Source organism: Hordeum vulgare, chromosome 3H (genome assembly GCF_904849725.1).
Source record: "Hordeum vulgare subsp. vulgare chromosome 3H, MorexV3_pseudomolecules_assembly, whole genome shotgun sequence".
NCBI classification, from domain to species: Eukaryota; Viridiplantae; Streptophyta; class Magnoliopsida; order Poales; family Poaceae; genus Hordeum; species Hordeum vulgare.
In genome coordinates this window covers 608,687,064-608,699,583 of record NC_058520.1, presented here as the reverse complement: position 1 = coordinate 608,699,583, position 12,520 = coordinate 608,687,064, and the positions used below count along the sequence as shown (strand labels likewise).

The 12,520-nt window shown below is 42.1% G+C and overlaps 2 non-coding genes across 2 annotated transcripts; both read left to right on the top strand.

Moving 5' to 3' along the window:
• The first annotated feature begins 9,448 nt into the window (after positions 1 to 9,448).
• On the top strand, positions 9,449 to 9,530 carry LOC123445792. The gene has a single exon (XR_006631164.1). It is a non-coding gene; the product is annotated as a small nucleolar RNA R12 (small nucleolar RNA).
• A 77-nt stretch (positions 9,531 to 9,607) lies between these two features.
• LOC123445778 lies at positions 9,608 to 9,693 on the top strand. The gene has a single exon (XR_006631154.1). It is a non-coding gene; the product is annotated as a small nucleolar RNA SNORD24 (small nucleolar RNA).
• The last annotated feature ends 2,827 nt before the right edge of the window (positions 9,694 to 12,520 follow it).

Genomic DNA, 12,520 nt, shown 5'->3' with positions numbered 1-12,520 from the left:
CATTATCGAGACCCTTGGAACAGTTCTAAAGCCTGCAGGACATGCTCCAAGGGTAATTTTAATCATTCTTGCGCTCTATCGGTCTCTTTCGATGATTTACTGATATATCAATTAATGAAAAACTTAGCAAATCATTATCCTTGTCGGGCAGGGTTTTGAAGCGGTTCAAGTGCGTGACTACCGATAACTTTCCTGAGAAGCTGACCTTTAGAGCGGCTCAGGTAAGTAGTAGTATGATATACTTCTATTAATTTTCAATACATTTATGATGCTAGATTATTATTTTGATTATATATATTCTATTCTCGTAATGTGCGACCAACAGCCACGGGGAACGCATCTATGCGGATACTATGTTTGCGAGACGATTCGCACGTTTACCTCTGAGTTCAAGGATCACAGATTCGACGTAAGCAATGAACATTCACACCTCTATTTTTACCCGTCATTCTTTGTTATCATGATTGATATTCATATTCATCTCCTCTTCTTATATAGCACATGGCCATGAGGACGAAGGTCCTACCACAGCAACGCGCGATTGCTGTTGCAGAGGAGCTTGCGGGATTTCTGAGGACGGAAGCTATAGAAGACAAAGGACGATTTAATGTAGCTAAGGGCCATTACTGATGTTCGTCCATGTAATCGAATAGATGGGCTCTAGCCCCGATAATTCAGATCTCCATATAATTGTATATATATGATCGCTTGTAACATAAGTTAATCTTATATATATATATATATATATATATATATATATATATATGCATAATTATTTCTATTTAAATTATATAAAAACTAATTCCCGAACACCAAACGAGGCATCACGTTAATCTCCCGAACACCTAAACCCTAAAACCCTAAAACCCAAAAATAATTTCATTCAAAAAAACCCAAAAACCAGCAAAATCTGAAAATCTTTAGTCCCGGTCCGTGTAACGAACCGGGACTAAAGGGCCTGCCCCTGGGGCGCTACGAGGCACCCACGTGGAGCACCTTTAGTCCCGGCGTGTAACAGGGCCGGGACGAAAAGGTTAGGCCTTTAGTCCCGCCCCCTTACGGGCTGGGGTTATAGGCCCTATCCCCACTAGTGTATGCAAGAGTTCATCAAAATACAAGATATATGTTTTAATTTATCTGTGGGGTGAAGTCACAGTTCACAGACCCACTGACCGTTGCATCATGCTCACCAGTAGGAAGCAACTAGGCGTAACACACACTGAATTTTTAAAGTTCTACATGTACTAGTATATATACTAAGTGCATCTGTAGAAAGAATTAGGTACGACACCTGTCAAACCATGCCAGATAGCTGGCACCGCCCGGTGAGCTCTTTTGACGGAACAATGTGCTAGTACAGGACACATCTAAGGTTGATGCTAAGGAGGCATGGGTGGAGCGACATTTGTATTTGGGTGAATAACACATGTAATTCACATATATAAAATAACATAAACAAATAAAAGGTGAAACATGATTAAATCGACGGGTTTTAGGGGACTCTATAAACCTTTTCTTTGGATGTTGGCTCCGCCATAATAATGAGGTCGATGCAGGTCAATTCCATAAGGACAAAGATGAAAGCTAGCTTCTCCAACTTGGGGTCACTGGAGACCATCCGAACAAAGTGTATATCTGACATAAATTGGTGGTGCACAAGTCAGGCTCTCTGCCTTGGGGTACCCATCTTCCTACTGCAGCTTCCACTGCAGCAATTCCAGTACGGTACCCAGCTTTGTGTTGCCATCTTCATAATTGGGATACAACTTTTTTTGTGATCCTCTAACATGCGATCGAACTTCAGCTTCTCCTTTTGACTTTCGCATTGCGTCCTTGCATCGACAATGACCCGGCGGAGATCATCATCGGGCACATCGTCTGGTTTCTCTTGATCTTCAGCGGCTTCCCCCATTGCAACATCATCGGGCACATCGTCTGGTTCCTCTTGATCTTCAGCAGCTCCCCCCGTTGCAGCATCACCGTATTCAGGGGGCACATAGTTGTCATCGTCCTCTTCTTCTTCGCCGTCTTCAATCATAACCCCTATTTCTCCGTGCCTCGTCCAAACATTATAGTGTGGCATGAAACCCTTGTAAAGCAGGTGGGTGTGAAGGATTTTCCGGTCAGAGTAAGACTTCGTATTCCAACATTTACTGAATGGACAACACATAAAACCATTCTGCTCGTTTGCCTCAGCCACTTGGAGAAAAATATGCACGCCCTTAATGTACTCGGAGGTGTGTCTGTCACCATACATCCATTGCCGGTTCATCTGCGTGCATTACATATAATTATATGTGTCAAAATTAAGAAAATCAAACAAATATCTATCTAAAGTAAGAAAATCAGACAAGTATCATAAAGAAGATAAGAACAAGAGGCTCACCACGGTGGTGCGGGCGACGATATCGGCGCGGGAGATCAACGACGGTGAAAACGGGGACGGGGCGTGACAGACCCCTAAATCCAGACAAATCTCGGGAAAAATGAAGCTCCTAGGTCAAGCTTCGAGAGGAGAAAGCTTAACTAGTGTGGCTCGGGCATTTCATCGAACACCTCATGTGCATAGGAGGTGAGCTAGAGCACCAAAATGCCCACCCCTCGCCGGCCAAAAAAACAGAGTGCTCTGCCGCGGCGATGGGTATATATAGGCAACTTATCTGTACCGGTTCGTTGCATGAACCGGGACTAAAGCCACCCCTTCTATCCCGGTTCATGCCACGAACCGGAACCAATGGTTGTGGGCCAACAGCGAGGACCAGTGGTCCCGGTTCGTGGCTCGAAACGGGACAAATGGTTCTACATAAACCGGGACCAATGCCCACGAGGCCCCGGTCGGCCCCCTGGGCTCACGAACCGGGTCTAATACCCCCCCCCCATTGGTCCCGGTTCTTGAAGAACCGGAACTAATGGGCTGGCCAGGGCCGAATGATAGCCCTGTTTTCTGCTAGTGATTCCCTATAAACATCGATTGAAGTTGGCAGCGAAACCAAATGGGATAACGAGCCTCAGTTTTGTGCTTTTTAATCATAAACGGGTAGGGAAAATATATTTGGATACTAATTTTAACTATTTGGGATATAGCATTTGGTATGAGTGCTAATATAACAACTAACCAATCATCCCAAGATCTCTATTATATGCAATATGAAAAAAAATTACAAGGTTAAAAAAATGATGAAAGCTATAGTGTAAATCCACACTTTATATATGAGAAGTTGTCACTGATATAGTCCAACTACCCTAATAATTACCTCTTTTCCAAGAAAGGGAGACGCAATATCTTTGCCTCGGATCAAACACAATCGCCCAATTATATGGTAGGAAACCAATAGATTATTTTCAAACACCTACAACTTAGCATGGAAACTCCACATGGCAACAATCGCTAACATGCCTACCCACGCAAAGCCCATTACATGTCATCAAGAAGAAATGCAATGTCGAGGTTGCCATCAATGTCATTGTCATCACTCTTGCTCAACCGAGCATGTCCAACTAAACTTTGGTGAACACCAACAATTCCATCACCTCAGCGGACACCGAAACCATACACACATGCCACTCCATGCGAATAGTAGACCACTCACATCGGCGACCAAACATCCATGACTCTTGTGATGGGCAATGTAGGAGATATACTATGAGGTGGCACAAAGCAGAACCCAGCAATCATGATTTTATTTCATGTCATTATCACAGCTAAGGATTCTCCCTAGGAACTCCAACTCCACGACAATACAGTGAGGCATGGGAACCTAAACACGCACCGGATGTATGTCGCTAGAAAACTCAACCGTGAACCAGCTCGGCTCACTACCGCCTTCTTTTCCAAACACAAGTCACCAAACCGATGGATTCAAGGCCTCCAAACGACATCCACGCCACAAGAAGACAATTTTTTGTTGATCGAACAAACTCCAAGAGGATGTTGTCAGGAAGGAACACGATACCAAACCGCCGCAATGAAACTGTACCAAAACGACTCAGTAACCATGGATTCTTTTGTACTCCGGTCGTACATCAGCTGACATTAAGCCACCGAGATGATCGCGGTCCACACAAGTACCATCATTGTCAGCCTCGACTGAAGCAGAGCAAGGGTTTCACCTTGGGTTTCTGATACTTCATCACCACAATGAGCCGCCTCCCCACCAAACCACCACATCATCAGAGTTGAAAAATATACATGCCTTGGCTGCCTCATTGCCACCAATCACACTACATAGTGACGATTAGCAGAGACCCGCCACAGCTTTCATGTGATCCAGCCTGATGGTTCCTTATCCTTCGTCCACACGACCACACACACATCAAACATGCTAGCTATCAACCTCCAAATCCTACATGTCTCCTAGTACCACCACGGGTAGGAGGAGATGCTACACGCCTGGCATATAGGGAACCATATGCATTATGCAAGATCCAAGTCGATACCATTAGGACGGACATTGCTACACCTCTAGCACCTGCCATTGTGCAACTTGTCGATAATGCGATGGCCCCTGCCCCTAAGCATGTGATGTATCATGTGTGGCATGTTGTTCAGAGCCTTGAAGTCAGCATCACCCATGAGAACACCCCCACCCCCTAAACCACCACCTCTGGTGGGCTCTGCCCGCTCAACGAGGAAACCAAGAAAAGGTGGTGGCGGGTGGGTTGGCAACAGCCCTAGTGTTCGCCCATGTCGCTCTTTGGTAAGGACCCAGGTTTGGCAAAACTAGCCTTGTTGGGGTTTCCGGTCCGAATAAATAGTTGTACATTTACAAGGTACCGCAGTGCCTTCTTGGACAAATTAAAAAAGAACACCTACTCATAGTGTTACACACTAGCTGACCTACATTAGTGATTAAGTGCTCAACCATAGCATTGTGCAGTAGTGAAGCAAGGGCAACAATCAAATCCTCATGTAAAAGGAAACATATAGCACAGGAAATTCTACCATGCGCAAGTTGAGACGTAACGACTACTAACCGAAGAAATTTATATGCACTTAGATGTAGAACCCATGAAATTTAAAGTTGTATATTTAATGTTAGGACTATTCAGTAAAGCACTTGAAAAAGCTGATATAAAAATATATAATCGGTCTAATAATATACCTTATCATGCGTTGGCTATATCTTACGTAAGTCTGAACGAAGTTGTTAAGGTATATCAGAAATATTATGCAAGAATCACGCCACCATGATCTATATTATACTCAAGTTAGAACCAATTGATTTCTGAGACGCATAACCAATATGTTGTATGAGTAACTAGTAGGTGATTCTTTCATACATGTAGAACGCTCACAGAGTTGAAGCTAGCCACATGAAAACATATCATAAAATAAATAGTTACTATGTTGTTTAGACACATCAACATCCACGGAATCCACGTATCATGTGAAGAATTTATCATGAACTGTCACAGATAACATTTGGAAAAGGAAAATGGGTATACAGTGTAGGCATCATTTAACGTACACATGTTTATTTAAGAAATCAGCCAGATGGCTGATAAGCCAGGGTACTTGAACTTGGAGAGCTGATGGCAACCTAACAACACAAAGAAGCTCTATTGCCTTCAGGGGACTTGACTGTCAATTCAATAGCTCTTTGCAGAATATCTAGTAGGAAGAAGTGCAGGGCATGCATGTTCACGTTAGGCAATCAAAAGGGTCACTAAGTAAGAGATCAGATGATGTCTTGTAGTTCCACATGTTGTGTTTAGGCACCCTGAAGATTTGCACATTCGCATTAGCAGATTCAACGGAAGCGGCATCCCCTTCCAATTTTTCATCCATCTCAGTTTCCATGCTAGTAGAAAATATATCATCCGAGAAGACAATGTAAATGTCCCTTAGCATGTTCGCGGTTCTCAAAATGGACTTCAAGAATGAAAGTTCGCTATCACCCCCACATAAACCATAGAATACGAGTTTCTTAATGGTTGATTTCACACATTTGATGAGATCTATTTTCTTCTTCCATAATGTGCCATCACTGTCAATAGTGGTTTTGAATAGAGATTCACCCTTCTACAAAGAAAAGTATTAGCTGGGCCATATATTGCATGTCAATTGTTGTTGCAAATGATTCAAAATAAGGAAAAGTGGAAGAACATGGATGCCACATATACCTTTACATGCAATATCTGAATTCTTGGAAAACATGTTAGAAATGATAGCACCATGCTTTCTTCCTTGGAGACTCCAAACTGGAAATCAATGGCCAAGATATTGATAGTCGGAACCTCCGCAGTTGGACTGGCATTTGTCCCGGCCTACAGTACAAAACTTATTAAAATACACAGAAGGTACACATGCATGCATTCCTTGTTTCCTCGGCATGAAGAGACTATGCAAAATTGCGTGTTCTTTTTTGTGAATCAGGAGACAACAGAACATAAAACTAAACAACTGGGGTTAACACTTCCCCCTCAACGGCATGAAGTACCGCCTTAAACGGTTTTATTATAATGATATGAATCAAGATATATCAACATGAAAGGACCGACACATTTGATAATAAATATTAAATGTAAATTCTTCTACCCTAAATCGCGGGAAAAAAGAATATTTTAGACAGTTGGCGGGCATATATAGATGTATTACTTAGCATAATTTTGGATAGGAGCCTTGGAAATTTTATTTAATCCATGTTATATCTCATGTTTAATAAATGGAAGCACCATTGCAGGCTGCACGTTGATCCCAGAAAAACCATCAAAAATGTCCATTAGATATTTCTATTAGTTATCTACAATCGTTGGATGAAGTATCTTAGGAAGTCATTGCCCTTTGTCCCACCTCAATATTTAAAGAAGTCATTGCCCTTTGTCCCACCTCAATATTTGTTCCTAACGGGACTCATCTATAGGCTGTGATTTCTCAAAATTAAAGGAATCGAACTAGAAAAAGAAAACACGCAGAGCCTTATGGATCTCTCTACAGGCTGGAATCTCTAAAAAAATGGGAAAAACACAAGTCACAAAAGGTTAGAAAAAGGCACGCAAAGCCTTAGGGATTCATGTATAGGCTGTGATTCCTCAAAAGGAAAAGAATTTGCAAACAAGGAAAAATGAGAAGCGATGATATTTACCACAGCCACCCCTTCATCTATTTCAAATATCATTCCCTAATCTCTCCATGGTGCTTCCGCCTAGAGGTCGTTGTTTCATCTTCCCAAGCGTCCACTTTTTGCGCCGACACTTCCTTCCATTATTTTTTGTGAATGGGACCTTTCATTAATTAAAAGGACTCATTACAATCAGTTGTGTGCAGTGCTAATAGCATCTGGACCAGTGCGTAGCCACACATCAGTATGGGGAAGGTATCGCCCCATCTGAAGTAGCTAGTGGCATACCCCTGGGTATGCTCGCGTTTCACAAGTGATATGGAATGGAACCTACCAAGACCTAGCAGGCATTGTTTCTACCGTAAGTAAGATCACACAACACACTTGCGACCCGAGATTTGATTTCCAGTTTTTTCCCACCATTGCCCGGCATACAACATAAAAAAAAGACACAACTAGCAATTACCACTTCAAAGAAATGTTTCTCTTTCTAGGTCCAGAACAGAATCTCAACTTCAGGTGACTAATTACAATATGTGTTATTTGAATGTATCAGGATTATCTCCTCCTTAAGAGTTGTTAGACTGCTATTTGTGGTTTCCTTGCAGCTTTTAGTGTTTCTTGCTTCCCTGTAGGGCTTGTTCAAGAGGCATCTGCTATATGTTCTATGCGGAAAGCAACTTTAACGTGGGGATAATATGTGCATGCACCATGAATTCCTTGATGTTTCTTCGACGTCGTGAATTTTCAAGGGAAAGAATGGTGTTCGGTCATGAGTAAAATGTCATCAAGCATCATGATTACGTGTCAAGGACAGCAAGCATGCCGAATTCCCAAGTAAAATGTGTTCATTACGAATGTTGTTGCTCTTAATTCATGAGTTACGTGGAGAAAAAGAAAACACTTGAGAAGGCTTTAATTTGTATGCGCATCCACATTCGAGAGACTGATGTTCACAAAATAATAAGGTCAGTTTCTAGTTATATAGAGCAGTTCATGCCAAATACACATAAGAACAATAAGAGGGTAATGACTATTGTAGGTGATTTTCCTTCTCCGAGTATAAGTTGGTGTCCTCGTTTTACAATATTTGGCCAAATATTAGTCATGCTGTTATTTCTGTTCACTTGCTTGGAGTTTTAAACATATACTATTGAGAATGAGTTCTCAGATTTCACAAGTTATTACTACTCGCCATGGTTCCGAATGTATTTTGGCAATTAGATATTGCATGGAGTGCAAAATAAACTTGTAATCCACATAGAGGCATGGTAGATTTGCTTACGTATAAGCTATGTAGGTGTATAAACGGTAATGTTAGTTATTTTTTATTTGTGAGAAAACAGTTGTATGGCATTAGGATTAGGGTTACAATTATAAAAAAGTTTCCGTCTCAAAGGAAAAAAAGAATCAATTATTGTGACCACCTCTGTATATATTCAACAATAGTAACTCCTCTTCATGACTAAAATATTTAGACTAATTAGGCACACTACAAGAAATATGCTCATACATGATGTTTTTTAAGACGTCGTTGATGAATTCATCATAAATCTATGATGATTTCATCTGAGATTGTCGTAAACCGTTTGAGGGGATCAAATCTACATATAAATTACGACGATGTGAGTCAAAAACATCGTAACCACATAAGATGAGATCGTCATAACATTTACGATGATTATAAAAATGTCGTAACACTCAGAACCCTTCCCACGGATCGATGACATGGCGTCCATCCATCCATCCATCCATCTCTCCATCCCACATCCATCCATCCATCTATCTACAAGGAAAAAACTGAAAAAGAGATAACCCACCCATAGCCCAAAACCCTAGCTCACATCCCCCATCCCGTTCTTCCTCCCTCGTACCATCTCCTCGCAGCCGCCGCCGCCTCCTCCCCGTCCCCTCCCCCTCCCGATCCCCACCTCCTCCCCATACCCTACGAAGAGACGGGGGCGGTGACCGGAACGCGGCAATGGGGGCGGCGCGGCGGGGCCTGCTGCTCGACCAGTGGCGCGGGATCCAGGAGGACCAGGAGGTGTACGATGACCACGCCGACTCGTCCGCGGTCAAGCATCGCCGCCGCCGCCTCAACCAGGCCAAGGAGCAGTGGTACGGCCCTCGATTGCCCACAGGGTTCTCCGTCGCAGTGCACGTGCGCGCCGGCCTACCGCCGGGCCATCAGGCGCGCCTGCTTCGCCGCTGCCGCCGTTGTCCTCCGCGAGGTCCGCTCCCCTCTCCTCTGCACCTCATCCTCCTATTCCAATGTAGAGCCCTGGTTTCTCCGTGCTGCCTGTGCTGCTCAGATTCATCGACGCGCCCTCGCCGAGTGTTCCAGCGCGGGGATTTTATTTTGTTTTTCTTTTGTTTTGGCTTGGATGGCGAGGGTGAAGAAGAAAATCATTCTGATTCCCATTGATTTGTAAAAAAAATGAGATCTCTAACCAGCTACTACTGACTCGTCATCCAATCTACCAACTGTTGGATTCACTAGTTTATTTCTTAATTGTTTTAGTGGTGCTTGTCCGTGTTTTTCATGGAGCCAGTGATGTTATTAAAATATTTGCTACTCTTGATGGGGCAACGACCCCATTTGATGATCACAACCACCAAGATCTCTGAGGCCCTTCAAATCATCTTTAATTTTTTTTGATGATTCTCTGTGCCTCAACATGGAAAGTCCTCGGATGCAGCAATTCTAAATGATGGCAACTCAGCTGCTTCGTGCTTCCCTGTGCAACGTTTGTAGCTCCCCTTGTACTGACCTGCTTCTCCATGTATTGCTGTGAAAACAATATCACTGTTGCTTCAGATTCGGTTCAGGAAACACGAGAATGCATATGATTTCAGTAACATGCGTAGAGTTTTTTACAGCTTTGCTGTGACAACAAACCCAACATCATTTCAGTACCATGTGTGGAGAATATATAAAAAAGGCAAAGAAAAGCTAAATCCGAAACTTACGTTTTGTACAGGTAGTATAGTTTGAGGCCAATTAAGATTTCAGACCTTGGTGTGCTTCTTTTACATATAAGTCTGACGAAACAGAAGAAATATTGTTGCCATGGCTAATCAACAACAGGATGCGTGTGAGACAACCATACTGATAATCTAACTTAGTTTTTATCATGTGCTGAAACTTAAAAATCACCTAATGAGAACACCCAAGGTCATAATTCCATCCTGGCATCCTCCTTGTTTTTCGAAAATAACTTTTGGAAAACACCTAATCTTTCATATATGTTCTTCTACTTATTTGTTTTGATTGATTCCGTTCATTGCCAATTACTGAGTATGATTTGTGTTCCTCGTGGTATATCCTGATTGGCGGCGTTCTTGCCGACATATATGTTTTTTCCTGCATTTGTGATCTGATTTTGGCGACCATGTTACTTCGAATCTAACACAGATTACTTCTATTAGACCCTTGGATTCTCTGTATGTGCACTGTTCTTTTCCTATTATGTACAATATCTATTTGATTACTGAACAAACCATTGCTTGGATCTGGACATATGTCAGATTGAATTGGCTCACAAACAATTTTGTGAAAGGAGAATAAGCAGCTTCGACCTAGTCTCAGATCAGTCTAGGTGCCCTCTGTTCTCCAATGCCCTTGTTACTCCTAGCCCAACTGCACATTTTGAATTCGCAGATTTCAGCCTTCAGCCATGAAAAGCCTAACTGGGCTCACATGCATGGGAATGTACTCTGTTTTGGAGCAACTTAAAAAGGATGCCTTCTAAAATCGTTAGTGCCCTTCTAAAGAATGCTTATTCCACTCTAAACCGAATAAAAAAATCTGACGGGACTGTCCATATATCATGCACTGAATCTGACCTGTAACATGGTCTTATTGGCCTGTAACATGGTCATCTATTATTAACCTGGATTAATCTCGTCTGCCTTGATTTAACAATGATATGCGTGTTTGTCTGTCATCAAGCATTTAGAATGGAACTAGTGAGGTATTATTTGGAAATCTAGGATAAATGCCAAGGACCTAGTTGTTATTTTGGCTCTGAATCGAATGGTTGATGTTGCGTTAGGCAAAACACCATACCAACTGGAAAAACTGCTTCGTGTTTTAGCTGATTCTCGGCAAGTTCGGTCTCTGAATTGCTAAGTGGTAGTATGGTGACTGATATTTTTGCCTGCTCTTAGTTTCTCTCAAGTCAATTCTAGTCCAGTTAGGCTTTTTTTTACTCTTGATAGGTACTACTGATTTGGACTGGTGTTTACGTGAAATTATATGCTGGTTTCGTCAGCTGAGTGGAAATGCTTCTGTTTCTTTTTTATGCAGGTGGTACCTCAGAAACAAGACTGAGGGATTGTGTGTTAAGGAAGTACGGTGATCTGAACTTTGTTCTCCCAGGTAGATGCATGCTTTCAATTCTGTTGGATCCATTCCTTCCTTTTGATTTACTTCACTTGCAGTAGAATTCTTCCACTTTTCTCTTGTAATTTTCTGAATGAATTTGCAGTCATTCTTGCCTAGTCCACTCATATCACACTTCTTCCTAATTCAGTACAGTTCCACTTGCGCACCGTGTCTAATTATGCTATTTGCTACTATGATTTGAATTTAGGAGCAAGATGAAATCGTTTTCTGACAATAGTAGGTAGGATTTACTGACAGTTTCCAATCCTCTATTTCTTCAGTTCGACACACTCAAGACAGAACTTGAACCTTCCCAAGCGTCGACAGTGGTACCCTTCTGATGATAGACTGCATTTGCATCTGAAGAGGATCGGATGGCCACGTTCTTCTCCACTTCAAACGATCAGAGGGGCCTTGCCGCATCAACCTAAAAATTTCTTTCTCTAATTTCTGAAGCATAGCATCAACCTAAAAATGCAGCAAAGCAGAATGTAAACATTAGCCCTTTAGTATAACATGATTAGAGCTTCGAAACACATGGGTTTTGTTTTGGCATGCTTGTTTACTTTTTCTTGTTATCTTTAGTTATCTACTACTCAATTATGCATAGCAACACAAGAGGTTGTTTCAAAGCTAGGTCAGAACTTAGAACAGTTCCTGTCATAATTCAAATGATACCTCTGTGCCATTCGGTACGAGGCCAGAAAGTGCATACAAGAAAATTGAAGGTAGCGATCAGTAGTATATCTGAAATAAATTTTATCTCTTCTCCAACAAAGCACAAAATAATCCAACCACGTTTGCTTCTCTAGTAGTTCGCCGGAGATGCTTTTGTGGGGCAAAGGGCGTGACATGTGTGGGGTTGTATTCACCTATTCATATGCTTGTAAATAAATTTTCACAGTATAAATTCAGATTTTCCTGCTGCTGCTGGTGCCCTATTTCTCTCAGTCTATTTTCCCACGATTTTCCTGCTGCTGCTGGTGTCCTACTTTAGATTTTCCTGCTGCTGCTGGTGTCCTACTTCTCTCAAATTTTCTCAGTATCATTCATATAGGATCACAGCCTACTG